The sequence below is a fragment of the Camellia sinensis genome, chromosome 10 (assembly GCF_055761805.1).
Source record: "Camellia sinensis isolate YWXY chromosome 10, ASM5576180v1, whole genome shotgun sequence".
Classification (NCBI taxonomy): Eukaryota; Viridiplantae; Streptophyta; class Magnoliopsida; order Ericales; family Theaceae; genus Camellia; species Camellia sinensis.
In genome coordinates, this window is record NC_138970.1 from 119486084 (window position 1) to 119493636 (window position 7553).

The window sequence follows — 7553 nt, forward strand, 5'->3', positions numbered from 1 at the left end:
CGAAGGTGGATTATATGGCAAGAGGTTGTGGCTAAAAGTAGTTATTTGTGGAAAGGAGTAGTTAGATGTAAGTCAAAGGAGGTCACCAACAATGGTGGCCGAAGATGAGTTGACTAGTGGATATGATACACAATAGGTAATGGCGGAAGGAAGTGAAAAAAAATGAAGAAAAAAAGAATTTAAACTAAAACTAACTTTTTAAAAATTGCAAAAAAAAAAAAAAAAAATCTAAATTGTTTACTTATTTCTAAAAACAAAAATAGATATCAATTTAGTTCTTCTTTGCCATTCTTAGATATTTATAAATATAAATAGAAAACTGTGTGTGTCAATTTTCGATCACACTGCCAATCAAGCACCCAGCTGGAGAACACTGACAGAATGGATTAAGCCCGAATGACTTGTCACAAAAAGAAGAGATTCCGGCAGTGGTTCGTCCACCCGAGGGCACTCTGACGATCAAGTCAGTTATCTCTCAAATATACAAAAGTGCTTAACTCACTATTCAGAACATAAAAAGCATATCTTAGACCTATGTGGGTATCTCTCTTTTATAGCTAACACTTACCTAATCCCAATAGAAATCTAGCTTTAATAGACTTAGGATTACTGTTAATCTTGGACTCCCAGTAGGATTGAGATAAATTCTCTAAAAGTCTTATCTTTACCCAAACTGAAATCTTTTCCCTAGAACTCTTGTCCCTTATCCGCTTATTCCGGATTCCGGTATTCTCGCAAATAACCTCGGCCTAGCCGAGATCATCTCGGCATCATGACCAGGACACGTGGCACTTCAGTTAGCACTTCGGTGACACCTCGGCCACGTGTTGTCATTAAAAATTATGTCCCCACAAAAACTATAAAGATAAATGTCACTAAAAAGAATTGTTTTGTTTCAATTGATTTAAGTGACAATAAAGGGGCAAAAAAAACGACTCTTTAACATAACCCAACATGTTTGGCTTGTGCTTAAAAATCACTTCTTTCTTTTTCTTTTTTTTTTAATTTTTAGTGAATTTTTTATTTTTTTAAAATTAAAAGAGAAAACAAAATTAAAAAATTACTATTAAAAAAAAAATCATATCCCAACTCAACTTATTTGATATATTTCTAATTTTTCTAACCTTTTTAATTACATATTTTGTAGAGCAGTTAGTTATTATTTTTTTTTTTTGACAAAAAAAATCCAAATGGCCTTAATTTTTTATTTTAGCAAAATGACGGAGAGAACATTGGCATTAGCAGCAAAACGATACGATGCGATATCTATCTCTATGTCCCTGGAATCAATTCTCTATAATTTTGGATTTGGCTCACTAGTTTTCTAGCCATATTTTATGGTGTGGCGAGAAAAATATCAAGAATTTAAATTGATGGAATAATGACGACCTCTTTAATTATAATATATTTTAACTTTGCTAATAAATTAACATCCTATAATCTTGATAAAAAGATTTAAAAAAAAAAAATCAATTCTCTATGTAGAAAAATTTTATAATACACCTTCTATTTTGAGATGTCTCAATTATGACGTTGGTCTATAGTTATAACTTATTGAAGGTTAGTTATAACTTGGTTGTAATTTATTATAGTAGTGATTATGAATCATTACTCATGACCCATCATAATTATTATTTTGGTTATGATTTAAAATATTTTTTATGGTGGTGCTACACGTATTAATTGATATACTAATTATTGTACTAACATATATTATAATATTGTCATTTCAAAATTATGACCCCATTTCAAAAATCAAAAACTTCTAAAATTATGCTACATCATCAGTTAATACTCTAATTGGCATACCAATTTGTGCATATAACATTGTTCTATTTTTTATTATACTTTTTGTAATGTTTGATTATGACGTATTCTTATTTTTTTGATTGAAAGAATTTAATTATGATATTTATGATAATTAATAACATAAATATTATATTATAACTTATATATATGATACACCATCTTTTAAATAGTGTGAATGATACTAGGTATCATACAAGAAATAACATAAAAATATTTATTAAAATTTTTTATTATTTAATAATATGGTATTTTATTGAGTTAATAATCCAAAGATGAAAGAATTTTTTATCATATTCCTTTCATGATAATGACTCCTCTCTTTATAGGTCATGGCAGCAATTCATAGTGTGAGATTCCTTTTTTTTTTTTTTTTTTTTTTTTTTTTTTTTTTTTTTTTTTTTTTTTTTTTTTACCCATCTCCACCGTCCTTTTGTAATGCATAATACATCTTCAATGTCATTGGAGTTAAAAAAATGCTTGGACCTCTAATTAGAGGTGTCATTAGTGATGTGACAGTAGATATCACCTACTCCCACTATCAGTGTTGTGTTTGTTGTTGTTGTTGTTTTTTTTTTTTTTTTTTTTTTTTCCTTTTCCACTTCATTAGAGGTGTGTTTAGAGCCTCTAAATTAGATGTCTCTAGCATCACTGTTAGAGTTAGGGCCATACAAAAGGCCGTACAATCTATTAAAATTGTATTGATTTATATCAATTTCACATTATTTTATTTGTTAATCACAGATTAAATTTTAAAATTTATAATTCATTTTTGAAATATGTATATTTTTAAATTTTTAATAAAATATTAAAATAAAAATGAATATGAGAAAGATTTAAAATGTGACATTTGTTACAAATTAGCAATTATATATATGAAACATATTATGTAAAATTAATTTGTGTTATATATATGAAAAATATTGTGCAAATTAGTGTTATATATTATGTAAATGTTTAATAATTAGTTAAAATATTCTTTAATCAGCTAATCCGTCAAAAATTGTCCAAATCGCAATTTACCGATCCGTCATTTGATTTGTAATTTTACTTTCAAACTATCCCAACCCCAGTACGCACATCCCTAATTAGAGTAATGCTCGAAATATTAAAATTTTTATTAAAAAATTTATTATACACTCACATAAATCACATTTATGTGAGTATTAAATAGATTTTTTGATAAAATATTTGAAATCTTTAATATTTTGATTGTTAATATGAAAAAAAGTTAAGATCCTCTAGAGTGATTTTTTATAGAATTATTGTAGAGTGATAAGATTAGACTTAAGAGTTCGTTTAGGAAGTGGGTTGACTTTTTAACAATTAGCTTAGGGCTAAAATGCCTCGTTTAGGAAGAGTTTTTTTGACTTTTGTGAGAGAAATAATGTAATGATTATGGATTGAATATGATATTTTCTCTTATTAGACTAAAAAGCCTATTTTATCTTTTGTGATTAAAATAGCCCAAAACTCAACCTAACCTAACCCTTCTTCCTAAATGAAGCCTAAGAATTGGAAGATGAAACAATTATTATGCCCTCAACTTTGATAAAATTAAATCTTAATCATAAAAAAAATAAATAAATAAATTATCAATAGGTTTTAATAGTTAGACTTAATTCCCATTTGTGATAATTTTTTTAAATAGACGTTAAAACTTATAATTAGTGACATTTTTTGTGATAAAATTTTCAAACTGTCGTTGAAAATTAATAATTAGTAACGTTTTTTTAATAATATTTAATAAAAAATTTCATTAATTATCATAAAACTTATTAGATAATAAATTCATTCATTAAGACCTACACATAAATTCTCCCCACAAAAAAACTATAAAATTATTTTATAAAAAATCACTCCACATCTCCACTCAAATGAAAAGTCTTAATCTACAAGTAAGAATGTTAATTGGAGTAAGAATGTGATTCTCCACTTAACCTACGCTAAAACTACAAAGAGCGACGGTTTGCCACGTGTATACAAATGAAAAACCTTAATTTACAAGCAAGAATGTGATTCTCCAGCTAACCTACGCTAAAACTACAAAAAAAAGAAGGTGCTTGCCGTACTATTTCTTTAGAAATTGATTATTTTAAGGGATATTCATCAATAAGTTTTATATTTTAGATTTGTAATGTAAATAATTATATATATTTTTTATGATCTATTTAATCTTTTTTGATGTAAAATGACTCATTTGTCCATCATATTGAAGTGTCACATTTACAAAAAAATACATTAAGGAGTTTTTTAATGTCATATCATACTTGAAACTTTGATAAAATTAAATCTTAATCATAAAAAAATAGCTAAATTATCAATAGGTTTTAATAATTAGACTTAATTTTCATTTGTGATAATTTTTTTAAATTGTCGTTAAAACTTATAATTAGTGACATTTTTTGAAACAAAATTTTCAAACTGTCGCTAAAATTAATAATTAGTGACATTTTTTTAATAGTAATTAATAAAAAATATCATTAATTATCGTATGATCTATTAGATAATAAACCCATTTATTAAGATCCACACATAAATTCTCCTAAAAAAATCACCTTAAAATTATTTTATAAAAAATCACTCCACATCTCCACTCAAATGAAAAACCTTAATCTACAAGTAAGAATGTTAATTGCGAGTCCAAATCCTCTCCATCCTCTCTCCGACTTTTCTTTCAGGCAACGACTCAAATAGAGTCACGTCGTCTACAAAGAAATAAACGGCTGAGATATGTTTCCTTAAACAAGACAAAATAAACACCCACTGACGCACACTCTCACACATAGCACATTCTCTCTTCGTCCCTTTCTCACTGACACAAACATACGCTCACATCACTCTCTCTCTCTCTAACATTTCTAACCCAAAAAAATTAAAAGCACACACTCTCTTTCTATCACATTTTTAATAAAAAAATAAAAAAATACTATAAGTCCCAAATTTTCTACTAAATAAATGACCAAATATCTCACATAGGTATGGGATTCACAATTTGTGAAACATTTAGTCATTTGTTTGATAGGAAATTTGGTATCCCTAACATTACTCTAAAAAAAAAAATTAATTTTTTTTAAATCTTTTTCATTTTATTTTCATAAGATATATAATTTTTAATATAAAATTTAAATTTTTATAAAATTAATATCATTCAAAATATACTTTTAAAATAAGACTAATATTAAATATATTTAATAAAAATTTAAAATAAATAAAAAGTAATTACTATGTTTAGTTGTGCTTTCAAAGTATTATTTTTTAAATATAAAAATTATTTTGATGAAATAAACACACAAAAATCATATATTTTTGAAATTCTCAAAAACAATGTTCATTTCAAAAAAAAAATAATGAAAAAATCAGATAAAAGTAATTCAATATTTGATTTACACCTATGGATAGATTGAATTTGTGTTTTAAAGAAAATAAAAAATTTACATCTATGCACAAAAGTCATTATTTTCATATATTTCTTTTGGAATGAAGATTATTTTTGAGAATTTCAAAAATATATGATTTTTGTGTCTTTATTTTCATCAAAATAATTTTAAAATTTAAAAAATAATACTTTGAAAGCATAACTAAACATAGTAATTACTTTTTATTTATTTTAAATTTTTATTAAATATATTTAATATTAGTCTTATTTTAAAAGTATATTTTCAATGATATTAATTTTATAAAAATTAAAATTTTATAATAAAAATTATATATATATATTATGAAAATAAAACAAAAAAGATTAAAATAGTTTTATTTTTTATTTTTTAGTAAGAATGTGACATAGAGAGAGAGAGGGGATTTTATTTTTATTTTTTTTGGTTAGAAATGAGAGAGAGAAAGAGAGAGTGTGCTGTGAGTGTGTGTTTGTGTCAGTGAGAAAGGAACGGAGGAAAAGTGTGTGCTATGAGTGAGTGTGTGTGTCAGTGGGTGTTTATTTTGTTTTGTTTAAAAAAATGAATTTGAGCCGTTTATTTCTTTCTAGGTGACATTGCTCTATCTGAGCCGTTGCTTAGAGAAAAAGCCGGAGAGGATCCAGAATCGTTAATTGGAGTAAGAATGTGATTCTCCAATTAACCTATGCTAAAACTACAAAGAATGATGGTTAGCCACGTGTATACAAATGAAAAACCTTAATTTACGAGCAAGAATGTGATTCTCCAGCTAACCTGTGCTAAAACTACAAAGAGGAAGTGCTTGTCGTACTATTTCTTTAGAAATTGATTATTTTAGGAAATATTGATCAATAAGTTTCATAATTTAGACTTGTAATTTAAATAATCATATATTTTTTATTTATTTTTTTTGTGATCTATTTAGTCTTTTTGGATGTATCACTCATTTGTCCGTCACATTAGAGTGTCACATTTAGAAGAAAAAAAAATATACTGAGGAGTTTTTTAGTGTCACATCATACCCTCCACGTTAAAATTGTTACATTTGAAGAAAAAAAAAATACTGATGTAGTTCGAAATGTACCACGTTGAGGCCGCTTAAATTACATTTCTAGTCTTTGAATTTTGTTTATTTGGTGGAGATAATGTGTTTTGTACACTTATACAGATTTAACAAGTAACATGCAAATTCAAACAAAAAGTGGTACAGAACCAGATTCTCTGTGCGAGTAGTGAAACTTCCCAGCCTGCCACCTCACTACATGTGCGGCCCACCACCACTCAAGCGGAAAATATGGGCGCTCAAGCGGCCCATTTAGGGTTGCGTGCGCAAAATTTCAAGTTTGTTCTGCTGGGAATAAAAAGAAAAAAAGAGGTTGCTATGGAGGTTCCGAAAATTCCAAAAGAAAGAAAGGGCTAGGGTTTGAAAATGGGGATTTTCAAGCTTCAAAAGGGGTTTCATCTTCTTCCACATCTTCTCATTCCTCCATGAGTGGCTAGGCTTCTATTTCTAGGGTTTTGATGAAACCCTAGCCAAGTAAATAGGGTTTTCTTTTTGGTTTTGATTATGTAATGGTTTGAACAAGTTACTCCTTAACAAGGTTACCTAATGATAATACAATGAGTATGCTAGAGATCCCAAAAATTTTACAAAACGTCTCACATGGGTGGAGAACCCACACAATGTGGGTCCCATGTGGGTCCCACACCCACGTGAGACGTTTAGTAAAATTTTTGGGGTCTCTAACATTTTTGTAATACAATAGTTATAATAGAACACCAGCATGACTTGTGGTGATCCTAATAAGGCCCGACAAAAAGGGATGAATGGGACTGTAGTTGGTTTTTCAAGCTCCTTGAAAGGGTTTAGTCTCCTCGAATACGATAGCCCTACAGTTCGGATTACCGTGGTTTTGAATCTGGTTTCACAAGTGCAATGTGAAACAGAAAACAAATGAGAGTCCAAATCCGACAAATCTTTAGAAATCCATTAATCATTAGAGATGCCAAAAATGGACTGCATTGCCAAATTTCAGAGTCGCTACCTAAATATTTTTGAAAAATTTAGAAAACCCGTGACTCATGCCAAAGACCACTTATTCATCGTAACCAAAGTTGTCTCAGTTCGGGAACTTAGGTATGAGAGGGGAATGTCATGAATTGAGCACCCCCTCACCCGATCAAAGATCAGCTTTTACTAATCATGATGTGTATTTTATGTACATTACATGCTCGTGTTCTAATTTTATTATGCTACTATGTGAGGGACATAAGTATAGACCGTTTTGCTTACTTTGGAAATGACTTGATTTTATATGATTTTCAAAAGATTTTTGAGTGCACATAACTCAA